The sequence below is a fragment of the Natator depressus genome, chromosome 5 (genome assembly GCF_965152275.1).
Source record: "Natator depressus isolate rNatDep1 chromosome 5, rNatDep2.hap1, whole genome shotgun sequence".
NCBI lineage: Eukaryota > Metazoa > Chordata > Testudines > Cheloniidae > Natator > Natator depressus.
Genome location: NC_134238.1, coordinates 25,419,756 through 25,447,272, shown reverse-complemented (window position 1 = coordinate 25,447,272; position 27,517 = coordinate 25,419,756). Strand labels below are relative to the sequence as shown.

At 40.6% G+C, this 27,517-nt stretch overlaps 1 protein-coding gene across 2 annotated transcripts in view; it reads right to left on the bottom strand.

The window, feature by feature from the left end:
- NIPBL (NIPBL cohesin loading factor) overlaps positions 1-26,352 on the bottom strand; it is a 296,004-nt gene extending 269,652 nt beyond the window's left edge. The window contains exon 1 of one of the 2 annotated variants that reach the window (XM_074952486.1): positions 26,200-26,352. The gene's annotated coding sequence lies outside the window, so the exon portion shown is untranslated. The remainder of the gene's footprint in view (positions 1-26,199) is intronic. The other variant, XM_074952487.1, reaches the window with a different exon arrangement.
- Between the last annotated feature and the right edge of the window lie 1,165 nt (positions 26,353-27,517).

Here is a 27,517-nt window from a genome sequence, read left to right as displayed (position 1 = left end):
TAGCAAACTCAGGAACTTGGTAGGTAAGAGCCCATGGGAAGCAAATCTAAGGGGAAAAACAATTGAAAATGGTCGGCTGTTTTTCAAAGAGATACTATTAACGGCCCAAGGGCAAACTATCCCACTGCATAGGAAAGATAGGAAATATGGCAAGAGACCACCCTGGCTTTATCAGGAGATCTTCAATGATCTAAAAATCAAAAAAGAGTCCTACAAAAAGTGGAAACCAGGTCAAATTACAAAGGATGAATATAAAACAAACACAAGTATGTAGGGACAATATTAGAAAAGCCAAGACACAAAATGTGATCAAACTAGCTAGAGACCTAAAGGGTAACAAGTAAAAATGCTACAAACACATTAGAAGCAAGAGGAAGACCAAGGACAGGATAGGCCCCTTACTCAAAAGGGGGAGGGGTGAACCAATAACAGAAAATGTGGAAATGGAAGCAGCGCTGGAAGTGAATGACTTATTTGTTTCGGTCTTCACCAAGAAGGTTGATGGCGATTGGATGTCTAACATAGTGAATGCCAGTGAAAAATGAGGTTGGATCAGAGGGTAAACTAGGGAAAGAAAAGTTAAAAATTACTTAGAACAAGTCATGTCAAACCCACCTGATAGCTTTCTTTGACAGGATAACAAGCCTTGTGGGTAGGGGGAAAGTGGTAGACATGGTATATCTTGACTTTAGTAAAGCTTTTGATACTGTCTCACATGACCGTCTCATAAACTAGGGAAATGCAACTGAGATGGAGCTACTATAAGGTAGGTGCATAACTGTTTGGAAACCATTTCCAGGGAGTAGTTATCAGTGGTTTACAGTCATTGTGGAAGGGCATAACAAATGGAGTCCCATAGGGATCAGTTTTGGGTCTGGTTCTTCATCAATGATTTAGACAATGGCATAGCGAGTACACTTAAAGTTTGCGGATGATACCAAACTGGGAGGGGTTGCAAGTGCTTTGGAGGATAGGATTATAATTCAAAATGATCGGTACAAACTGGAGAAATGGTCTGAGGTAAATAGGATGAAATTCAGTAAGAACAAATGCAAAGTACTCCATTTAGGAAGGAACAATCAGTTGCACACATATGAAATGGGAAATGACTGCCTAGGGAAGGAGTACTGCGGAAAGGGATCTGGGGATCATAGTGGATCACAAGCTAAACACGAGACAACAGTGTAACACTGTTGCAAAAAGAGCAAATATGTATTAGCAGGAGTGTTGTAAGCAAGACACAATTAGTAATTCTTCCGCTCTACTCCACACTGATCAGGCCTCAACTGGAGTATTATGTCCAGTTCTGGACACCACATTTCAGGAAAGATGTGAACAAATTGGAGAGAGTCCAGAGAAGAGCAACAAAAATGATTAAAGGTCTAGAAAACATGACCTATGAGGGAAAATTGAAAAAATTAGGTTTGTTTAGTCTGCAAAAGAGAAGGCAAGCGGGGAGAACAGTTTTCTAGTACACAAAAGGTTGTTACAAGGAGGGAGGAGAAAAATTGTTCTCCTTAACCTCTGAGGATAGGACAAGAAGCAATGGGCTTAAATTGCAGCAAGGGAGGTTTAGGTTGGACATTAGGAAAAACTTCCTAACTGTCAGGGCGGTTAAGCACTGGAATAAATTGCCTACGGAGGTTCTGGAATCTCCATCATTGGAGATTTTTAAGAGCAGGTTAGACAAACGCCTGTCGGGGATGGTCTATATAATACTTAGTCGTTTGTAGTGATCATCAAGGTGGGCCATTTCCAGCAGTTGACAAGAACATCTGAGGAACAGTGGGGGGAAATGGAAACTGCTGAAAATGGCCCACCTTAATGATCACAACAAAAGGTTCCCTCCCCCTCCCCCTGCTCTCCTGCTGGTAATAGCTCACCTTAAGTGATCACTCTCTTGTTACAGTGTGTATGGTAACGCCCATTGTTTCATGTTCTCTATGTATATAAATCTCCCCACTGTATTTTCCACTGAATGCATCCGATGAAGTGAGCTGTAGCTCACGAAAGCTTATGCTCAAATTTGTTAGTCTCTAAGGTGCCACAAGTACTCCTTTTCTAATTAAATTGTTGTATTTAACTAAAACAACAATGTTAAGTACTGTGGATTATTTTCTTCAACAGTAAACATAATATTTTAACAAAACAAGGATATGTCCCTTGCTTCTCACACTCAGAAAGACCTCAAGACTTCTAGAATATGCTGCTCAAACAGCTTCACTTTTGTTTCTACTGCCTGTCCCTCCCTTCTCACATTTATCTCCAGACGTCTTCTCCTTGTCCAGATCTATTCTGCCCCCAACAATCTTCTATTCATTGAACTTTTTGAAACTTTGCACTTCTAGAGAGAGGTAAAGGATTGTCTCTGTGTACACAACTTTGCAGAGGGACAATAGGGTTGAGATCTGTTATTTCTCACCTCTATATATTATGTGTTTATTTAGTTAAAACAATTTTTGCTGTTAGCAAGCATATTTCTCTCTGGAGACACAAATCCACAGTTTGAGAACTGCAAAACTAAACCTCTCTGATGGTGGTATCTCGACTGAGCACTGACTCCCATTGGGTAGATAGAAAGATTAACCTAAATAATCTATACAGAAGCCCTTGGAACACCATAAGATTGGGTCCCTAATCCATGAACTACTGGAACTCATTTACAAAACTTTTCTTAAACATTACATGACTATATTGTCTCATACTACAGTATTAGAATAGATACTCATCATGGAATAGGGATTATACATCTTAATTAAAACTATTTTTAGATAAAAAAAATTTTGAGGGGAAAAACCTATCAAAAAAATCCTATTTTTTTTTTAAATCATTGATTTTTATCCATCCTGCTTTCTGATAGGGAAGCAAAGTGAATCTGCAAGAGGAATGTGACCGGGATCCCATATTTAGCTTTAATATACGTTTTAAGGTCAAGTCCTTCAGAGACAACAGAAACAGCATTTGCACACAAGGCAGCAGCACTGGGCTCTATTTAGTTTGCCTGTGTGTTTAGAATAACTGGATTAGCTAGTTTATTTTTTACATTTGGACACTGTGTCTTGATGTGTCCAGGTGTACCACACAAATGACATACCACTTATCTTCCCTTAGAGTATGAGTTTCTCTGTTCTGGGCTTCCATGAGCTTCTTCATCAGCATTTGGGTTAGGTTTATTTTTAAGCTCTTTATTCTTCCCATGGGGTTTATACCCTTCTCGAACCCTATTTTGGGTATACATATCCACAATTTCTGCAGCACGTAGGACTGAATCAGGTTCTCTCTCACAGACAGCTGCTCTAATATTTTCAGGAACAATGTTTAAAAACTGTTCCAACATGATTAAATCCAGCAATTTCTCAAAACTCCCGTGTGCCTTTGCTCCCCTCAACCCACTTTTTAACAAAACCCATTAGTTTATGAGCACATTCCACAAAAGTACAATCATTAGACATTTTAAAAACTTTCTAAACTTAACCCTGTAAGATTCAGGAGTGACCTTGAATCGCCTTAACACAGAATCTTTAAACAGCACATAATTAAAGGCTTCTTGTTCCTCCAATTCATTAAATACTTCCCTGGTTTTCCCAGTCAGTCAATCTGGTTAGCAGGACAGGCATTCGCTGCTCATCCAGGACCTTGTGCAGGACACACAGGTATTTAAAGGTGGACAAAAATTCCCATGTCTTCAGTATCTTTGTAAATGGGGAAAATCCTTTCCCAGTTTTTACTGTTGTGGAGGGGAAGTGGAGTTCCAGGCGACAGTGACTTTCTCTGCTCTTCCAACACTTGGAGCTGAAGTCTGAGTCCTCTTTTCAGCAGCCAACCATTCCATATGCCTTGCATGGGCTTCTTTCTGTATTTCAGCCATTTTCTGTTCATGTTCAAGTTGCAGCTTGTTTGCTGCCGTCTGCATTCTAATTGTTTCTGCCATATCAAGTGAGAGAGGTGCCCCTGCCTTCTGATCACTGGCCATTATCAGATTTTTTCAGTTCTTGCTCTGCGACTGTTTTCTTAAAAGACAACCCCCTCTGTAAGCACAATTCTTCAAGGGTCTTTCTGTCAAGATCTTCATACAATCCTTGCTCACTCAGGGTAACTGATTTTTAACCCTTAAACTCTCTAATATCAAAATTAATTTTTGACAAGCGTGTGGTTCTGATCCAAAAACCCAACTAACCTATGGTAATGTGTATCTTAACCAGACCACGCCATTGTGACCGGGTTTCCAGGGGAGCAGCTCTGAGGTCACTCAATTAGGGTGAACTGCAAAGAATGGGGCAGACAATCCCCCAAAGCTGGTGGATATTTCAATACCTAGATTCACCAAGCCAGCACAAAACAGGATTTAAACATTTTATTAAGATGTTTTAAAAGAGTGAACGGTACAGAGTTGAAGCATAGAAGTTTCTTGTTATCAGGGAATAACGTACAGATTATCGAGGGGTGTGAAGTTTGGTTTAGGATCAGATGGCATAAGGAATATATAATCTGCAATATCCCCGATTGGGGGGTGAAAGGTTGACAGGTCAAAGTACAGACATTGAGATATGAGCATATGTTGTTCATATAATGGCTATGTTCAGGTGTGTTCTACAATCCCTCAGTGGTTACCCAGAAGCCAACAACACAGTTCCCTTAAAGCGACCCGGTTTCAGGCCTCCACCAGACACCCAAGTCAAATATGACAAGGATTATTGAAAATCTTAATCATATAAGAATGTTCTACCAATCCCAAAAGATCAGACACATTACCTCCCAGGTTAATGAATATTCCAGATCTTACCCAAATACACACCTATAGCCAATTCTTATTAATTAAACTAAAATTTATTTAAAAAGAAAAAAAGTATTGGTTAAAAGATCAGTATACATACAGATGTAAGTACAATTCTTGAGATTCAGATTCATAGCAGAGATGGTGAGCTTTGTAGTTACAAAGAGTTTTCAGAATTAGTTCATAGGTTATAGTCCAATGTTTATATTCAGGGTGATTTCAGGTTAGGACTGGAGATTTTAGCCTTTTGGCTTAAGCTTCCCCTGCATGAAGCATCAAGCAGATCTGATATAAAAAAAGAAGATCAGAACCCAAGGGTATTTTATACAGCGTCAGGCTTTCTTTGATAGTTCAGATTCCTTATGCAAACAATAGGCAATCATGGCAACTTTGAAGTAGGTCTATTTCCCAAGCAGCACCGGTAATTAACTACCAAATTAACATAAGGCAATTTATCCATTAGGCAGTCTATCACAAACTCTGAAGAGACATATAGACATTATATCACCCAAGATTCATCTAAATGTTAATATTCCCTTTTGATCTCTGAATCAATAGCTATAGTGACAGCCAAAAACTGTCTCTTTACATGGCTAACATTTAACAAGATATGAGTACATACATACAATTAGTATCACCCCTAATTTCTAACACTACAGGTTTGCATTTCAAAGTTCTAGCCTATCTACCATGGAATGGCCCTAATTACCATTCACATACTTTTCTAACATGTCTCTACAGGTTGACTCGGTCATTTGGCCTGTAGGATGCTTAACCCTTTCTGGCCATGCATCACACTTTGTATAATATTTGTTGCAATTATGTAACAGTGGTAGCAACAATGATTTGCGAGGTATATTTGAATTAGATAACGTCACAAGGAATCACGCACTACTCCCTAGCAGCGCAGATACATCGTTTCAGGCACCCAGAAGAGGTAAATCACAGTGGGGCTGGGGACACCCCAGCCAGTGGCTCCTACCCTGAACCGGGACTTCCTCCTCCCCTGCAAGGAGTGGCTGGGGCTGTGCCAGACTCACCCCCAGAAACCTCCCCCACTTGCAGGAAACTTAGCATCCTCCCCTGCTTCCTGCCCTCATTATTCCTCAGCTATGGGGGGAGGGGTCACTGTATGGGGAGCTGCTCCCCCATTCACGCAACCCCTGTGCATCCGGACCTCCCATACCCAGACACCCCTGCCAAGCCTCACCCGGTACATCCAGAACACCCTAACCCTCCATATCCAAACCCCACCCCACTGAACCTCAACCCCTGCATCTGGAGCCCCCCTGCACCCAGACCACCCCTCACTGAACTCCCTGCACTCAAACACCCACCCTGATGCCGCACCTCCTGCAAAACCCTGAGCCCCCAAATCCATATGCCCATGCCACTGACCCCCAACTAGCTGCACGCAGACCCCCACCCCACCAAGTCCCACTCCCACAGCACCCAGATCCATCCCCACTGAGACCCACACATGCAGACTCCTCCACTGAGCCCCAACCACCTTCACCTGGAAGTCCCTGCAAAGTCCCAGCACCCCTGCACCTGGAAACCCACCTCCACAATGAGCCTCTGTACATCCAGATCCCCCCACACCTAGACCTGTCACTGAGCTCCCTGCACCCAGATTGTCCCACACAGAATCCTCTCACCCCACACCTGGAATCGCCCCACACACACTGAGCCCCTCCACATTTGGATGCTGCCTAGTTGAGCCTGCCTGCCCCACACCTGGTGAGCCTGGCGCAGAAGGGCAGGGTCAAGAGTGTTTCTGGGGCAGACCCAGGCCTTATGCTGTGCCAGGTTTGGGTGCAGCCTCACCGCTGAGTCTGTGTCCTGGGGTGGAGGACTGCAGGGTGATTCCCACCTTCATGCAGCCAGTGACCTGTGCTCCGCACTGCCATGCCGGAGCCTCTGCATTTATTTATTGACAAATGAAACTTGCAAAATTTTAAAATATTTTTAATTTTTTGGCACAGAATGCCCTCAGGAGTAAAAGGTATTGCAGGTCAAAACTGATGCAGATGGGCAGAACTGCAGAGACAAATTTATAGAATGCACAGGACCATTAGTCTTCTGCCTTAATTTAACACAATTCACACAAGCAAATCGAAGGTTCCCCACAGATCTATTTTTATTTTTATTTTTTTTAAAAAGAGTGATGTCCGTGTTAAAGCAAGATTTAGTGACCTGAAAGTCCTGCAATGAAGTAACTGCCAAAATCAAAAGAACTGAATCCAATATCTGCAACTTTGGGTTAGATGCAGCTGCGCCATTGTAGTGCATCTGGTGAAGGGGCTCTCCTGTTGGCATAATAAAACCACCTCCGGGAGAGGCGGCAGCTATATCAGCAAGAGAAGCTCTCCTGCCGACATAGCGCTTTCCACACCAGCACTTAGGTCGGTGTAACTTATGTTGCTCAGGGGGGTGGCTTATTCACTCTCCTGAGCAACATAAGTTATACCCACATGGCTTGTCTACACTACAGGTTCTTTAATTATTTTGATGGCTATTAATAGCATGACTTATTCAAAACTGAAAAGTCATGTACCATAACACATTAGCATTAAAGAAACAGTGAACTCCAGTTAAACAGGCCTGATAAAGCTATTTCAATCTATCCAGGAATACCAAGATTCTGAGTGCCCTACAAAATTGTACAAATTCATCAGTAGAGCCCTACCAAATTCATGGCCATGAAAAACGTGTCACGTACTATGAAATCTCATCTTTTGTGTGCTTTTACCCTATATTGTAAAGATTTCACTGGGGAGACCAGTGTTTCTCAAATTGGAGGTCCTGACCCAAAAGAGAGTTGCAGGAGGGTCACAAGGTTATGGGGGGGGGGGGGGGTCACAGTATTGCCACCCTTACTTCTCCGCTGTGACTGGAGAGTGGTGGCTGCTGACTGAGGGCCTAGCTCTGCAGGCAGCAGCACAGAAGTAAGGGTGTCAATACCATAACCATGCCATCCTTACTTCTGTGCTGCTGCTGATGGCAGCTCTGCCTTCAGAGCTGGGCTCCTGGCCAGCAGCCGCCACTCTCCAGCTGCCCACCTCTGAAGGCAGCGCTGCCACCAGAAACAGCACAGAAGTAAGGATGCCAGTACCACAACCCCCTCTACTATAACCTTACGATCCTCCCACAACTCCTTTTTTGGTCAGAACCCCTACAATTACAACACTGTGAAATTTCAGATTTAAATAGCTGAAATAATGAAATTTACGATTTTTTTAATCCCAAGACCATGAAATTGATTAAAATGGATCGTGAATTTGGTAGGGCCGTATTCATCAGGTGGTCTAATCATAGGTTCTCAGTTTTTTTGCTTTCCCCCCATCCCTCCATCTGCAATTTGGTAGACAATTTTCTATTGCAGTAGCAGAGGGTTTAATCAGGATCAGCTCTCTCACACTAGGTGATGTATAACACAAAGGAAGATGTGCTCCCTGCACTTTTCATGGGAAAGAAATAGTATGAAATGTGAAACCTGAAACCAGTAAGACTTGTGATATTCTTAACTCTTGTGGAAGGAAACTATATAGCCATGGTCAGCCTCCAAGGAAGACATCCCTAACTTTCACTGGTCTCAAACTGTGTCATCAGTCTTCCATTGTTTCTGAATGTGGACTATAGTAAGCCATGGTTGTGGAAGGAGATCTCCAAAACCATCAATAGGTGTGGCTTAGGCTATCAAGGTGAGAGAGTATTTTAAACATTAACCAGGTAATTCAATGGGGAACCATCAGAGGCCTAACCCAGAATTCAACCAAAGGGATATGCTTGTGACTATGTAATGCTAAGCAGACAGGTTACTATGAGCTGAAACTTTTTAAGAGTATGTGTTTTCATTTCCAGATTCCAAGTGTTGCAATAATTAACTCCACAGGTCAAAAAAAAATGCATGCATGGAACACTGTGATTAACTCTGCATCTGTCAGAATGCAGTGTAGATCACCTGACCAGGCTGTGCACTGATTTAATAACTGGAACAGGGGAGAGGAACTCAGATGCCTCTGTTTATAATTTAAGTTGTTGGAAACATTTAAAGAGCTTAGCCCTCTTCTCTCCTGTATCACTCCCTCATCTTATCCTGGTTTATCTTAAACCCGTTGATCTTTAAGCATGTGCTGATCTCACTCAGGCATTTGGAAAAACTGGGAAATGATACTATACATTTGACTTGAAAGAGATGGAGAGCTAAGTGTCATCTAGTTACCGCTGGCTACGGCACACAACCTCGTCCAGTGGTTTAACAAATATATATTTGATAGGGAAACTTCCACAGAAAAAGGGAAGTCATAGCATTCCCAATAAAGATATAACACACATGTAGGCCCTTCATAGTTTTCGGAAAATACAGAAAAAGTGCCATTCTAAATCAGGAACATTTTGGAAGGCTATTTTTCAACATGTGGATGGGACATTCCTGTCTTAAGTCAAGTCATTGCCATTTCAGACTCTACAAAAAACGTATTTGTCCATTGAATATATAAATAGTTTTCTTGTTTGCAAACATGAGAAGTTCCTGCATTTTTCAACACACTCCTTGCATTTTATATACACAGAGATACACACACAGAGGATGCAAGCAGAAAGTGAAACTATCCAATCATGCCTGTACATCTGTATAAGAACACTTCTCCACGAGCAGCAGTTTAAACTAACGAAGACGACAAAAGCCCAGAAGAGTCTGAGCTGTTGCTGCAGAATTGACAATGAGCATTGTTGTGCGGGAGTACAGGCACAAAGTTACTCCTCTCCCTCACAGACTTTGCTTGAGAAAAGGGGGGAAAAAAATGTAAAATGGAAAGGGGAAATGAGATAGCGATAGCCACAGACTCAAATTTGAGTGTTTTACTCACTTAACAGACTCATACCTATTAGAATCTGTCTGGGCATACAGGCTTCAAAAAATATTTTTCTTCAATATGTGAAAACATAGCTGTGTCAGTATCTGAATAATCTCCCAACTCAACATATCACAACTGTGCATTAAATAAGACTATAATTGGGACAGTATTTGTAAGTACTTCAATTTAATTTATGTCTGTGGTAAGGAATCTTTCCCACATTTTCCAGTGGAGTAAAAGTAGTTCTCACAAAATGAAGTAAACAACAGAACTTGAGAGAGAGGCACTTCATCTATTGCTTTTATTTCCAATGGCATTTCTGTTTTCCCTACCTCCTCTCCAGTTTGAGAGTTCCCAGAAGAGGATGATCATGCCTGTGCTCATGTACACTAGCTCTTTCCCACTGTGAGAGCACAGCAGTTTGGAACAGACTAGAATCATACAATTCTAGCAACTTTCAAATTGCTGCTTTCAGTATCATGGAGAAAGTGTTACTGTACAGGACCATAAGCATAAATGAACAGATTAACGATTTAGCAATTTACACGAGGAGGGAAAGCATGATATTACCATGATCCAAACTTAATTTAAACCCTTATTTTTCAAACAGAGTTGCTCACTTTGAGGAAAAAATGTAAGAGGTTTTTTTTAACTGTATATAACCCACTAAAACTATATTAATGGTCCTTACACTAAGAAAACATTTTCTTACACCTTGTCAACTGTCTGAAATGGGCCATCTTGATTATCACTACAAAAGTTTTTTTTCTCCTGCTGATAATAGCTCATCTTAATTAATTAGCCTCTCAGAGTTGATATGGCAACTTCCACCTTTTCATGTTCTCTGTATGTACATATATCTTCTTACTATATGTTCCATTCTATGGATCTGATGAAGTGGGCTGTAGCCCACGAAAGCTTATGCTCAAATAAATTTCCTAGTCTCTAAGGTGCCACAAGTAGTCCTGTTCTTTTTCGTCTCATTTTAGTAGTTCTCACACATGGGATAGCCGCCACACTTTATTTATTTCAATTTATAAGTGTATATACACACACAACAGCTTTAAGCACTTGTACACCATCATACAAAAGATCCATAAAAGTTTCAAAATAGAACCCAAATCAAATTCACTATCGCTAAAACTAAACCAAACTAACCAGCCAGACCATTAAAAACCACACTCATGTCAAACCTTACTTCTCCAAAAGCCAAAGAAATCAGATGTATATTGCAGCACAAGGCATGTGACAAAATGTTCACAATGCTTTGACTCTGTTAACTGTGATATAATTACCTTAAAGTGGAAAATGGTTCAAAAGCACCAAAGTGACTTAGGAGCCTAAGACCCATTTTCAAAAGTGACGTAGGCACTTTGAAAGCCAATAGGATTTAGACTCCTAATTCATTCAAGCACTTTTTAACATATTACCCCATAACCTGACTACACTGTAATGCTGTCAGATACAGGGGGGAGGTTTTGAAGATGCTAAAGGACAAATATCACGAAGCTAAATTTCTTCCCGTTACCTACCAGACCCATTTTATGATAAAAGGCCAGATTATGCCTGGCCATTATATATTTGCAAGATGGGGATGGTGCAAGTGGCTTCCCCAACTTGTTCCATGGCACAATTGCAGTTCCCTGAGTGCAGTTACTGCTCCATCCAGCACCTCTTGATGCACAAGTCACCCAAAAGGGAGAAGAGGTGCAGCCATTCCTATCCCAATCACCCTTCTTTTGCATCAGCATACAGAGATAAATTTAAGGGACAGAACAACAGATCCATTCCCCTGTGCCCTCCATGAGCTCCCTCTATGGCAGGTGTGGGCAAACTTTTTGGTCTGAGGGCCACATCGGGGTTCCGAAACTGTATAAAGAGCCAGGCAGGGAAGGCTGTGCCTCCCCAGACAGCCTGACCCCCACCCCCTATCCGCCCTGTGACTGCACCCCTCAGAACCTCTGACCCATCCAATGCCCCCTGCTCCTTGTCCCCTGACGGCCCCCTCCCGGGACCTCCCCGCCCCAAATGCCCCTCCAGGACCCCACCCTGTATCCAACCCCCCCTGCTCCCTATCCACACCGCCACCCCCTAACAGGCTCTCCAGGACTCCCACGCCTGTCCAACCTCCCCGTTCCCCATCCCCTGACTGCCCCCCACCAGAACGTCCACCCCATCCAACCGCCTCCTGCTTTACAATTTAAAACAAAACAACCCCCCTGCTCCCCACCCCCTTACCATTCCACTCAGACTGGCAGCAGGACTGGCAGCAGCGCCGCCCGGCCAGAGCCACCCACACCGCTGTGCTGCCCGGCAGGAGCTCGCAGCCCCACCGTCCAGAATGCTGGCGGCACGGCGAGCTGTGGGGGATGGGGGACAGCATGGAAGGGGCCTGGGACTAGCTTCCACGGCCAGGAGCTCAAGGGCCAGGCAGGGCAGTCTCGTGGGCCAGATGTGGCCAGTGGGCTGTAGTTTGCCCACCTCTGCTCTATGGTAATATGGCTCCATGCTACTTAATGTGGGTAAGAGGTTAAAAGCCACAACTGGAGTCCAAATTATGCTGATAATTTTTTTCAATACTACAAGATTCTTGAGTAGGCATGCTTTTAAAGTTGCACAAGTATAATTTAACATGTGAATTTAAACTGATAGTTCAGCTGGTGCTAAAGGTTATATGGACAAACATATTCTGGTATAAAAGTAGCTTATTTCAATTTAGTTAAACCTGTTCCTAATTGAGCTTAGCTAAGAGTGTTCACACAGCCTTTTGCCTTGGTTCAACAATATCAGTTTAAAAACCAATTCAGATTATACTGGTAAAGAACCTCTTAGCTATCAAAGCAAAATGAGAAAACATAGTTGCCAAATTTTGTACATGGAAAAGAGCACCATCTTAGTAAGTTAAGAGCACTTTTGACTTTAAAACAAACTATGTAGTAAGTTATTTGGAAAATTTTATTTTATTTTATAAATGTTTGCTTTTGTTATGGGCAGAAGATGACCAACAAAGAGGTTTGTTGCAGACTTTCTTTTGGATCATTTGACCCTCAAATGCTATATGTGTTATGACATCTGCATCAGGATATGTTAGGAGGATAAACACATGGTGGTAAACCTCCACACACACACACACGCAAAACCCCAGCTATCTTATGAAATACACAAGCTATCATGATCATACGCTAGTAATTTATCTTGGATTCTGTTGTATTATAGCCACTGCACATTTAAACTATAAATGCATGATAGTCATGAAGGTAAGTTCCAGCTATTATATCATCAACAGAACAAGAATGGAGTTAACCACAGACAACTTATGATACTCATCAGGAGACAAGATTGTTACAGTTTTTGTCATTGTTTGCTTCTTTCTGAAATATGATAGAAATCTATGTACAGAGAACCTTGTCAATGATAACACACAGTTCTTTAAATTGGCTTTTGTTGTATTCAAGTTTTCAATACTAGTGTTCTGCTACAGCTTTAGGATAGTGAATTTTTCTGCATGCCAGAGGGAACAGAAAATGTGAACAAGCCATGTCATACTGATGTCAGAGAACATTAAGATATAAGTAGAGTCAGTGTGCAAGTGTGGTTTAGATTTATATTGGGATTAATCTAGAAGAACTAATATATCTAGGGTAACCAGATGTCCCATTTTTAAAGGGACAGTCCTTTTTTTTGGGACTTTTTCTTATATAGGCATCTATTACCCCCCACCTCCTGTCCCGTTTTTTCACAGTTGCTATCTGGTCACCCTAAATATACCTAATTTAGTTGGTATATATTATACATATTTTGTGCAAGATCGGAAGACCGTGGATCTCTTGGTCTGAGTCCTCACACCCAACAGGCAGAACATATCACTGTAAAGAACCGGATTTGATTTTGACCAGACACTTAGCTCATATACATATTACAGAGCTAAATCCTGTAAGAAAAGATGAATTTACTAGTGCAGCTTCCCTAATCATTAGCAGATCAGCATTACTTTTTATATTATATATAAATCCTATAATCTTGAATGTTCAAATATTGGCCATGGAGTTAATTAGTGAAACATTTAAAAATAGTTAAGACTCTCTACATGTAAAAGTGAGCATATTTTACCTATCACATATATTTATGAATTTCCTTGCTTTTATTGGGTTGCAATTTTAACTTTTTAAATGCAAACTTTGGGGATAATTTTATTTGCTAGATTAAAACAGATAGTATGAAGTGCATTCTATAAATACAGCTATAAAATCTATTTTATTTTCTAAAATACAACCAGCAGAATAAAGATTTAGGACCAGAGACACAGTCCCAACACCCAGACTGAATAGCTAGGTCAAGTCAGCACTGGGCTGATGGAGAAGAAATCCTGTCTCCCAAATTCAAAGAACTGCTCCTTGAAGGCTACTTCAGCCTACAGGGTCAGTCTAGAAAGATCCACATCGAAATGGCCCAGCCCTGCCCCAACCCAATCCAGAGATGCTCCACCTATCTCACATGTGTGTTGCTGTGCAGACAGCTTGTGCAGAGTGATTCACATCACCCCATACCTTATACTCATAGTCTTGGCCCTTACTGCAGTCAGACATTTATAACACACTTTTTTACCACAGGATCTAGGCAGTACCACTGTTCTATGTGTGGCCATTGTGAACATGAGCCAGGTCCTTCTGCTACAAAAGCATTAGGAACAGCCAAAAGTCCTCATGCAAATTTAAAAAAAAAAAAAAAAGGCACCAAATATATTGCAGACTAAATTACAAGATATTATATAGCTTAATTAAGCCGAGAAAAAAAAAAATCCAGAAATCAAGCCCAAGAGACTCACATTTTCAGGAGGCACTAATTTGAATGAACTATAACTAATTTAGATTTCTTTTTTGTTTCTTTTTCATGATACCCTTTGTTACTCTGTAAAAGAAAAAGTGACTCCATCAGATTTTACAAGTTCTATTCTACTTAGAGGAAATGAAAATTACCCCACATGCACAGCAACTTTTAACATGCTATAAATGTACTGCACATACATGTTTAAGGCAAAACAGTTATCCTACATCAAGGACCAAGAGCCACTTTAGAGCTTTCAGAAATGTTTAATTATGCAAGTGTGCAAATGTATCAAACTTTTTTGACTGAACTTCTGCAAATGTAAAATTTCTAAAGATGTGTATGCCAAGTTTTAATTAAGAGTAAACGTTTACAAACAAGCACAAGTTTATAAGAGAAAGGCTGAAAATTATAGCTACACAAATGGTGTAACAGTAATTTATCCTTTCCAAAGGAAGCGTAGTGATTATTAATCCTGGTTCAATAATGTTGTATTATGTGTTTCAACATGTATGTAGAACTAATTCAATAGCTTAAAACATAATATTTACATTTAAAGTCTGAATTCTTGGTAGGAAAAAAGGAGGAACTCTCTCATCTAGTGTTGCAACATAATCAGATTGTGAAAGATATAGTATTCAGTATTATATGATTTAAGCAATTTGGGAACATAGGTATTCTACAACAATTCTACTGCTTTGTTCTTAACTAGGGGACATTCTCTATTTTGTGGTTTAAAAAGTGTAAAAGCGAGATGTTAGAAAAATGTGCCCAAAAGGTGGACCTCAGATGTACCATCCCATCCAGTTGGGAGAAAAAATAAGTTCTGAAATAACTGACAGTGACCATGACTACAAACATCCACTGAAGAACAAACAAAAAAAATGCATACTATGTGGGAAAAGACACAGAGCACTGTGCTACTGAATCTGTAAGAGAGCTACAGGACACAAACGTGCAAAAAAACTTTTTTGCATCCCTCTTGGTTTGAGATGAAAGCCATGCACACCCACCTTTTACAGATAATGCATGTATCAGTGGTGTCCAATCTTTTCACCTGGAGGACCCAATGTTATTTCACAAAGCTCACAGGGCTATTTTGGGGCAGATTGTCAGTCCTGCGCTGCTCAGGCAAAGCAAAGGGAGAAGAAGCCACCTGCTAGTTCCCTGCTGGAATTCCCCTAGTATGCAAGAACCCCAATATGCACAGAGTTGTTATAGCCTGCTCCTACACCTCCCTCCCAGCAGACCACGTCACAGGGGAATGCTGGAGGCTGTAAGAAAGAATGGTATGGGCATTTGAGTCAACAGTGTGCCCTTGTTGCCAAGAAGGCCAATGGCATTTTGGGATGTATAAGTAGGGGCATAGCGAGCAGATCGAGGGACGTGATCGTTCCCCTCTATTCGACACTGGTGAGGCCTCATCTGGAGTACTGTGTCCAGTTTTGGGCCCCACACTACAAGAAGGATGTGGATAAATTGGAGAGAGTCCAGCGAAGGGCAACAAAAATGATTAGGGGTCTAGAGCACATGACTTATGAGGAGAGGCTGAGGGAGCTGGGATTGTTTAGTCTGCAGAAGAGAAGAATGAGGGGGGATTTGATAGCTGCTTTCAACTACCTGAAAGGGGGTTCCAAAGAGGATGGCTCTAGACTGTTCTCAATGGTAGCAGATGACAGAACGAGGAGTAATGGTCTCAAGTTGCAATGGGGGAGGTTTAGATTGGATATTAGGAAAAACTTTTTCACTAAGAGGGTGGTGAAACACTGGAATGCGTTACCTAGGGAGGTGGTAGAATCTCCTTCCTTAGAGGTTTTTAAGGTCAGGCTTGACAAAGCCCTGGCTGGGATGATTTAACTGGGAATTGGTCCTGCTTCGAGCAGGGGGTTGGACTAGATGACCTTCTGGGGTCCCTTCCAACCCTGATATTCTATGATTCTATGATTCGGCACATAGTCCTTTGGGGACTACAGCCAGCTGACACAGCACAAGCTGGATCAGCCCCAGACTGCTTTAATCTGCACCAGGGCTTGGACAGAGACTCAAGCTGCACTGAGTGATTGCTGGTTCTTAGCGTGTCCTCTTATTCCCCTTTTGAAGACTGCCACGGGTGGCTACGTGAGAAGGGAAGCCATCCTTTGTTAAGTACTTACCTAGGCTGAGGCTTCTGTCCTGCTCTCTACTAACAGAGAAGCTTGGGCTACTATCTCTTCCCACTCCTGTGTTGCAACAGGTGAGAGGGTCACATCAGAGCTGTTCTTGGGACAACAGTGGGAGGTAGTACCCACTATCTCCTACTAGTGATTATAAAAACAACAGGGCATGATCCAAGGATCTCATTTCAACTGAAAACATTTTTTTTTCTTTTAACATAGTTGCCACTGAGGGCCACAATTTAGAGCCTACAGGACCACAAGTGGGCCCCTAGGCAACAGGTTGTACACATTACTGCCAATATGCTTTGGCAACCACTACGATATTTAGGTTTTGCCACAGAAATTTCTGAAAATAGCAAGTTAATAATACACAGAACACCATTATCTTATGGTTTCCTTATATTCGTTCATATTTTTTAGGATCTCATTGCTAAGTACTTTAATTTTTCCCCTGACTACTCTTGTTTCTTCAAAACACACCTCCCTCTTTAGAGCATGCAATTTCTGTACAGGGCCATTTTTGTGCTGTGAATTGGTATGGCATAACATTAAGTGGGTGGTTTTGAATTTTTGGCAAGATTTTGAGGCAAGTTTTGCAGTAAGTTACTATTCTTTTCAGTGCACACGTAATGGGAGTATGTATCTCCCCTATATTTCGAACCTTTCCCAGAGTGAACGTAAGATTTCTTGCAACTATAATAATCTATTATTTGACTGATTTGCTAAAGAAATACAGTAACAATAATGTACCACTATACTTTCTTTCAGCTTTAATACTTCAGCATTAAAGTTAGTAAACTTAATGAGCTACTTGTACGCAGAAAATTATCCTGAAGAAATTCCAACCTTCAAGAAGCTACCTCTACCTCTTATCACTCTACAATGACATATAGAAAGATTTAAATCTGAGAAAAACATACTTCCCTAAAGTATAAAAAAAATTAACACAATGATTATGGCAAATTCCAAGAAAGTTAACTATCATACCCCATTAGTAACAATATTGTATAAATAGCACAGACAAGTTAAAGATCATATTGGCCTCAATGGTGTAGGTCCAGACTGTAAAGTGACAACATAAAAAAAAACAAAAAACACCTTCTTACTTAACAGATCTGTTCCCTCGTGTATTCAAAGTTATGACAGCTGAATGTGGTGACTAAATATTTTACTGTATTTTAATCACATTGGCCTTGCTAAGCAAATACAGCTAAAACTGTGTAGAGGATTTTATTCCATTTTAGTAAACAATTTTGTTGATTATATGTTCTAGTCAGTTACACCTGTGTGAACCTACTGAAAGCAATGAGTTTTCACAAGCATCCCTGGGTGCATAATCTGAGAATGAAGCCACACGGGTGAAACTGAGAACTTAATATGCCCTTCAGAATTATCATCAGTCACAATGATACACAAGAGAAAGAATCTAAATAGCCTGGATTCTGATAGCCAAATCTTGCAGCATTTGAAATCAGAATGCCTTTGTTTTTTTAAATTTGAAAACTGAGCATGTCTGATCTGGAAATCACTGACACAAACATGAATACCCCATACCATTTTTTACAGAGTGACTTTTCAGAATGAAAGCACGTTTATACTTTTAATTTTTACTAACCACAACACAACAGTATAGGAACTACACTTTTCATTATTTTTACTTAAACTGACATAGTTAGGCTGCTTTAAGATATTAATATTAAAAGAATTATTTTGGATTTAATTGTGTTATACAAATAGGTATTTTAATGAAACATATACTTAACACTTCTGAAACCTAATGATTCCACATGTGAAATCAGCATATTTTAAAATTTAATGCAAAGCCATTTGTTCTCCTCTCCAACACTCTCTTCAAATTTAGGCCCCAGACCCAACAATGAAGCCAAGCTGATGACCTTCAACTTCAGTGGATCTCCAGGAAGACATAAAAGGTCCATCTACATAGACGTCAGGGCTAAACACTTGCCAAGTATGGTTTAAAGCCTGTTTATTCCCATGACACTGTATGCTTAGTTTAAGTCTGGAAAAAGTATTTATGGCAGGTGTAAAATAAACATGTTAAATATATATTAATATAGAACATTCATGTTTTTTACATTTTTGTATTAAATGTTAGTACCTACACAATGGCAATAGATGAAGTATAATATTTTCCAAGTTGCAGTCTGAAGATTAATTATGTGAAAATTGAGCTGTTTATCTTGTTATATTATGGTGGCTTGTTTGCGCAGCAGTTTGAAAGCATTATAAACAAACTATAGCATGTATTGCTTATAATTAATTATAACAGTGATACAATTTAAAATTGCTAATTTCAGCACATAGCACTGTACTTCCAACCAGGCTCCAGATACCTTTTTAACTGGATACTCGGAGTACAGATTAAGGGCCCACTGCTCAAACCCTTATACAACTAGTCTTTATTCACAAGTATCCCCACTGACTTCAACAGGCTTCTCACATGAGAAAGTTGGCAGGAACAGACTCTTAGTATTATGTGGAGATCATGACTAAAATTTTGTTTAGCTTGCTACTTTATGATAGCTTGTTTAAGTGGCAGTACTTGATAACATGTTATATTCACACAAATGTATATTTTATATATATACTGTTAATAATGTTTTCAAAGCATCGACATCCAAACAAGTCACCAAAATATAGTAGTCAACATATTCAACCACTTGTGTATTAAATCATAATTATTTTATATTTATTATACACAAAACTACATTACAAATTATTAAAGGTTGCAAAGTCAAGCACTCAAAAAGGTAGGAAATGCCAGAATTCAGGATGTCTGCACATAATTAGAGGCAGAGGTAACAGAAAAACCTCCTGTTAAGGTTAGCTAACCCTGTAAACACCATGTTTTCAGCTCACGTATAACTTTGTCAAACTTTAATCATTTGGGCTGAAATGTGTCATACCAGGTGCATGCCTCATGCTAATTTTTTGAAGTTTCTGTTTTTGAAAATGAGGCAAGAGAAAAATAGGTGTTCTCAATATTTTTTTTAAAAAAAGGAATCCTTATAACCATATTACTGAGACACTATAGCACCTCCATGCTTTGAAACAGGGTCTTGACATTTGGCGGGGATCATCCTGGGGTTAGAGAAGTACTTCTTTGCTGTCCCTATAAAAAGCCTCCCAAATTTGGCTGAGTTCTAAGTCTCTGAAAATTACTTTACATGTGCTCACTAGAATTTTGTTAAGAGTCTGGCATCAAAATTCTCTAAACATTCAGTTTGTGCTGGACATGCTCCAGCTTAGCAGTGCAGGGACTAAACAAGTCTTTTCTTCAGTTGCTCCTCCTACCTGTCAGGCCTGCTGTGGCACCCAGCACTTTACTGTGCTCTCAAGTTTCCCTGGTGGCATACAGCAGTACAGGAGAAGCCACGCACCTCAAATACAGTGGGGGTGAGGAATACAGGCAGGGGTAGGGTTACAAGAGTTTGTAACCATTAGACGACACTCAACTTTGAATCTTAGAATGTAACCCAGAATTTCTGAGACCCAGCATTCCTCTGCTGTCTAGCAAATATGTACACTGGTGAACATACGGCAACAGCCTCCTACTGCTACCTATTACTCTGTAAGCTCAAGTGGTAGAAGTCTGTGCCGTAGATCTAAAAATACCAACCTTACCAGGGACCCACATGAGGAGGGTTAATACAGTTCCACATGATGGAATTTGTTTTTTCAGTTTGCTATTTTAAAAACCTAAAACTACATATGAAAACCATGTTAGAGGAAAATTGAGGTTACAAAGCCAAGCAGTCAAATGTTAGGAAATGCCAGAATTAAGGTTGTCCATGCAATTGTAATTTGGCCCCCTTGTGCAGTATGACAAAGTAATTACATGATCACATACATTTTCCCTCCACAAGATCATGCCTCATTCAGTGCACATGGTAAATGGTGCTCAGGGAACGAATTAGGCTGTTGTCTGAATAGGATCTTAGCCTCACTTGCTGCAGAAGTTGAAGGTTTGTAGTTAATGAGGAAGAGAACTGTAGAAACTGAAAGGACAGTCTCAGCATTAAGGCAGTAGTATGCCACCCTGAAGAACTGGATTCAATCCTTCTTTCTGCTACAGAGTTCCTATTTGATGCTGGGCAAGTCACTTAAACCAAAGTTTTCATAGGTGGCCACTAATTGAGTGTTCATCACTTTTTGGGTGCCCAACATTGGGACACCCTAAACCTGATTTGCAGAAGTGCTAAGCACTCACAGGTACAAGTAAAGTCAAAGGGAGCTGTGCTTTGAAAATATTAAGTAGTACAGAAATATTAAGTACTCAGAAAAATCAGACCCTATGCATCATAAATTGGACATCCAAGATTTATGGACACTTTCTACAATTTTGACCTTAATCCCCATCTGTAAAATGGGGGTAATCACAGAAGCATAGAAAAGTTGGGCTGAAGGGACCTCAACAAGTCATCTAGTCCATATGACTGCACTGAGGCAAGACAAGTAATCATACCATATTACCTCACTGGAATGTAATGAGGATAAATTATTTCAGATTTGTGAACCACTCAGATACTTCAATGGTAAGCACTACAGAAAGCCCATGAGGAAATTAATAATTCTGTATTCAGTGCAGAATTTGGATGGTGTGTGGTAAATAAGCCATAGGGCCACACATTGAATGATCATGATAAAAAATAAATTATGAATAGGTAGCGAGTCAGTGAGCACTGTCCATCCTGAGCACTGAATGAGTGCTGTGAAAAATAACAGTATGTGATTATGTAACTAAAGAGAACAGCATACACACAAAGGGGCTGAATTAAAGTTGCACTGCGACTTGAATTCTGGCATTTCCTAATTTTTGAGTCCTTTACTTTGCACTCTTACTATTCTTTTAACAGCTTTTGTACATGATGTGTATATATATGGACTAGAGTTTGAATAAAATGTTTCACATCAATGCTTAGCAATACTATTTTGCAAAAACTATAGAGACTTACCCATATTTGTAAAGCACTTTGAGACCAATGGATGAAAAGGGGGAAAATTCTATCACTGAGAAACAACAGGTAACACTGATTTATTTCAAATACTAATAGCAATATGATGAAACATTTCTAGATTTTTTTTTTATTGAAGGCAAAAAATACTTTGTATTAAAATCTTTCAAGTTTAACATGGAAGAAATGAATATTGAAGAATTGTTCTTTTCTTTATAGTTTGTTTCAGGTGAATTGTAATCTTCAAGTTCTCTCTCTGTGCATTATCAATGATTATATTTAATTCAACTGAAGTTCCTGTAAATTATATATTTACATTTAGGCCAAAATCCTCTCCACTACTACCAGGGTTTTCTGTGGTGGATAATGGGGCAGGAAGCAAGAGAACTGTAGGTTCTCTCCATAGCCTCTGCCAAACTCCCTCAAGTTCTACACCCCTAACTCTCTCACCTTTGTGAAGTAGACCTGCACCACTTCCAACATAAGAGGGCCCTTTGCACCCACTTAGGGTGAGGGTCTGGATTTGCCCCTTAAAGCAAATTCTGCCTATAAGTGTAAAGGAAATAAAAAGATGCAAATTTAAATAAATGGAGCAGTAAGTCCTCAGTACAGTCCTTTAATAATTATCTTTTTAAAAGGGTTTCTCTGTAATTAAAAAAAGGTCATCTTTTACACAGAGTGTCTCCACAGAGAATCCATATCAACAATAGACTTGAAGATGTCTCCACGTAATTGGACTTTTATGATTATTTGATCATTCAAATCAGAAACTAACCTGAATAGCAAATTTTCTAAGAAATGGAAAAAGCAAGATTCAAAAGAAGCAGCACCAAATTAAAATGGCCAGTTCTATCCCCCATTAAATGCAACAGGATTTTTTTGTTTATTTTTTGTGGTACCGTATTCTGAGAAACAAAATAGCTATTCTAATATAGGCTAGTCTTTCCCCTCCCCCAACCTAAATCGGAAGTCATCACACCAGAGACTATCCATAAGTACTGAATCCATGTACACACACAGAGAGCATATAGTCCAACAATAGCTTCTAGCAACAGACTATTTAGCTGAATTCTTAATTTCAAAATTTAAGAAATTTCTTCTCTACTTCTAGATACTGAGGCTGCACCATTTAGTTTCTCTTTCTGAAGCAATTACTGATTTTTCACTAAAATGTTTTGGTTTCTGGAATGGCTTTCATGAACTAAATTTTAATATAAAATCAATATTTGACTTCTGTATTACTACATATGTTTGGCACACATAAAAGCATCACATTTAACAGCTTAAGACACTGAAAACTGCAATAGAACACCTTATTTCAATCCCTAGCTGAAACCATTTCCTGGTTTAACTGGCATCTCTTTCACCTACTACTCTTCAAAGTATAAGTGCAAGAGTATCCAGAGTGCTCAATCAGCGTCAAGGCTGCCTTGTCCTAATTATCATACAACCAACCAAACAAAAACAATACAATCCCTGACCCAAAGAAATTACAGTCTAAGGCCTTGATTCTTCAGTTAGATCCCAGAGTGCCAATGAAGTCAATAGGGTTCCTCATAGTGCAAGAGTCACTCCATGTGTCCAACTGCAGGATTGGGGCCTAAAATTGATTGTACTGGCAGATTTATGATTCTGAGTTCTGTTTTACTTTCACAAATAAGAGAAGCATATTGTTGTTACCTTTTAAAAATGTTTAAAATGTTTGAAGTTAAAGATATACCTTCATCCTGAAACCCAGGTTATTTAAAAAAAATGTAAAGGCAACTTCAGGAAATACATCTTTGCCTGAGTCCTCTTGCCAATTTTTGTGGGACTCAAATTGTGTAAAAAAAAAAAACACCCCACATAAATAGGAGGAGGAACAAAGTGACTATACATGGAAAAACAAACATACACAAAGTGCTGTTAAATGTACAAAATAAACTGAAAAATGTTTCTCTCTCTGTTCTCTTTCAGTTACAACTAACACTAATAAATAAAAATCACTTGTCTGACTTTTAAAAGTTATGCTCTTAACACAGTTATTTAAGTAAATTACTGTTCCCATTTTTTAAGAAATTTTCTTCTTGGACACATAGCTGTTCTGACAAATGGAAGTACAGTTTCTTATGCTTGGGGGGAAATAGGCATGAAAATTAAATACTTCTGGTTTTCCACAATTTTTAAAATTTGATTTTCAAAATGTTAACTAAAAATTAACGTCTCTCAGTAAAGTGTACAGTAAGTACTTTTAATTTCCAGATCAAATATTTGAGTTCGAGAAAATACATCACCAAGTAGCCCATGATGACCCTAGTAATTCAAAATTAACCACACTGCATATCACTAGAAGATGATTTTTTTTTTAAAAAAAATCACAAATACAGTGTCTGCAATTTACAGGTTTGTTTATAAACATGTTTTTCATTTTCCATATATATATGAATTTTATTCAGAAACATGTACGTTTTGGGATTTTAAAAACAAGCAGTAAACAGTGTCAGAAGAAAAACTTGACAGGAACTATATAGCACCTCAATTCCTACTCATATCTTGCATGTTTCAAGTCAATTGCCTTATTTAATTTAAATTACTGAAATTAAAGTGTATAAATCAAACAAGTCCATTAGCAATCATCTAACCGAAACTAATTTTTCCTTGTTCCAGAGACTCGTTCTTTAAAAATGACGAGAAAAACCCTAGGGCCAATGTCGCTTCCTGATGATGAAAATTACCCAAGTACAACAACTGTTTTTGTACAGTCCTTTCTTTCCTGTAAACTAGAGCTACGTCGGCCTCCACACCCTCTATGGCCCAAAAGAAAACAGCAATTCAGTTACACACAGAGATAGGACAATTCGAGACAACTTGCAGTTCTCTCTGCAATTCATAAAGTTTAAAAATAAAAATTGCTTTATCAAGTGTAAATGGTTCCTCTCCACGCATGTAGGCCTGAGGCCCTGTTGCAAACAGTGTCTCTCACAGGACCAGGCAGCACAAAGACAGGAATGGGAGATTAGTGGGAGGGAGGGAGGCCGGGATTGGGGCTCAGCAGGATCTTCAGGCTTTTTAAAATTCAAACTGCTCCCTGACCAATACAAATCACGGACACGCTACTGACTACTACATGGATTTACAGCATTAAAAACACGCCTTCTATGTGACAGCTATATTAACTTCAATCTTTTAAACATGTATTAGGACACAGAGGCAAGTTAGCAAGGCTGAGCTGAAAGATTCTGAACACAATACAAAAAGTTACTTTTAAAGACACATTAACCACTTTATGTTACAAGAGATCTCCATAAACAAGAAGAAAACATACTACAATATAGTGAAAGTTTATTGTGCAATATTGCTACATTTTAACTACTTGAACATTTCCTTTCAATATTAAATATGAAACTTAGTATCAAAACAGTTTGATCAGAGCAAATTTTCACCAATGATGCAGCTTTAGTGGAAGTATTTTACTGGTTACCAGCAGTTACTTTAAATTTACCAGTTTTTTCAACAGCATTCTCAACTCCACTACATATTAGTCCAAGGTTTACTTTACTATAAATGACTTACACCATTTACAGACACCATTTACAGACACTTTCTGTTAAATTGACACCTAGTTACCCTGTCAAACATCATGGACACAAACAGCCAATAACAATTCCGGGACCTCAAAATGATCTGACCTGACAAGAAAGGATAGCTCTTATTTTAATTCAATTTAAATCCCATGTTCTTAGGGTAAAATCCCAGTTTTACCTTGATCCCTGAAATGTCATACATTTATCGCTCTGCGCACAACCCCTGCCCATTTGTTCACAAGTTATTAGAAAGCATAAAACAGTATTTTTGTGTATTACTTATTCATGGAATATATATAATCTCTACGTTATACACTATGTTGATAACCGACATGATACTCCATGTATATTTCCTGGGGTCTCCAGGTGTTCATGGTGTGTCAATCATTCAACAAGGACTAGTTGTATTCTATAAATAAAAGTAGTGATTACAGCGCGAGTCAACTACTATATATTGGGAGGTTCAATCCTTTAAACTGTACAAATCCATGTGTATTAACTTTTGAGTGTTCAAACTGAAGTTTGTTTAAAGAGAGATAATGGTGAGGATAATGGGTATAATGGAAATATTTGTTTCTCCCTGCTTCTCACACTGCTCTCTCCCGGTCCAGAAGACTCTCTGGGCTGGTTGCGCTGGGACCTTTCCCCCCTGCCCTACTGAAGTTGTAAATATGGCAAGAGATCATTGCACATTTGCTGTTAATTGTATTGTTTCCTGCTGCTGCTCTCCGGGTTGAGGCCTGTCACTGAGAAGCCGCTTCGCCTCTCTAATCCCCGAGCTGGAGTAAAGGCGCTGGCCGGCGGCCTGCGCCCTCCGCCGGGCCTGAGCCTCCCGGCAGCCCGGGAAGAGCCAATCTCCTCCGCCAAACCCTACAGAGAAGGAAGGGGGTTGTGCAAGGAACACCTCCGGCTGCCCCTCACTCCCCCTCTACCCGGGTAACAGCTAATCCCCTCTGCCCCCGGCAGAGCTGGGCCGCCTGCGCTGGAGGCCCGGCCCGCTGCTGGAGAGGGCAGGGAGGGGAAGGGGAGACAAGGAGGGGGAATTACCTGAGCAAATCGGCGTCTGAATCCAACGAGAATCCGAGAGAGGGGGAGAGGAATCCGCCCCCCTCCCTCCTCAGAGGAGCCGCCGCCGCCGCTGCTGGGCCGCCGCCGCCGCGGAGCAGGAGGAGGAGGGGAGATAATATAACAACAATAATCCGGACCGGGAGGGGGGCTGGCTCCTCTTCCGTCTCCTCCTCAGTGCAGCGAACATGTAGAGCCGGAGGGTGAGCGGCCGAGACAAATCCCTTCCCCCTGAGCCTGCTTCACAACATCAACACGGGCCGGGCAGAACCGGTTCCGAGACACACACCGACCCGGGGGGGCCGCTGCCACTGGCCCGCCCGCCGCCACCGCCTCTCCCTCTGTGCGTGTGAGTGTATGCGGGCGGGGGAGGGGGGGTAGCTTGGGCACGGTGAGTCGGTACCGAGCGGGGGGGGGGGAGGAGGAGGAGGAGGAGGGGAAGGATCCTGTGTGTGTCTCTCTCCCTCTCAGAACAAAATGCCGACCGGAAGTGCAGCTGCAGGAATGACTCCCTCCACCGGCGCCAAACACCAACAGCCTCCCCCTTCCCGCTGCCGCTGCTGCCTCCTCCTTGTTCACTCAGCCAGCCCTGTTTCCGCCACCGCCACTGCTCTACTCCCCTCTCTGCAACACACAGCAGCTGGAGCTTCTCCGTCTGCCTCGTCTCGCCTCTCGGCTGCCGCAGCTGATGTAGCTCTCCGTCTGTGTCTCTCCCTTTCTCCACCCTTCCTCTGCCTCCGAGTTTTTCTTTCTTTTCCCTTTCTCATCTAGATGAATGCGACTGGAGTTTGGATTTAGGCCTGCGCTAAGCAGAAGGGAACCTGCGATCTGTGAAGAGGGGACCATTTGAAAGAAGATTTTCTTTTAATGTTGATGAGAAGGAAGACTTTAAATGACTGCAAAATCCTTCCTCGCATGAGACACATGAAAGGGTGCATTAAAATGGATACCAAAAGAAGGCAATCTTCCCTCGCCCGAATAACTGCGATTTAGCAGACCTTGGAAACTTGCTGGATCTTATTTTATTGTTGTTCTTGTCCATGTGTGTGTTAAGATGCTGTTGTAGCCGGATTTGAAACATCCGATGCTGAAAATGTTGCTGTGTCGAGTGATTTCCAGACGAGTATGGTAACCGAATAATTGATTTTTAAAAGCAAGTGCAGAGGAGGGGAGAGACTGCTGTTGAAGTGAAGGCTCGTTGGCTGGAAATTCAAATGTTTGTTGCCAGATTTTCCTAGAAAAGACTTTACTAGGCTAATTATGTGTTGTGAAGGAATCTTTGGCGAAGGCAACAGCCCTA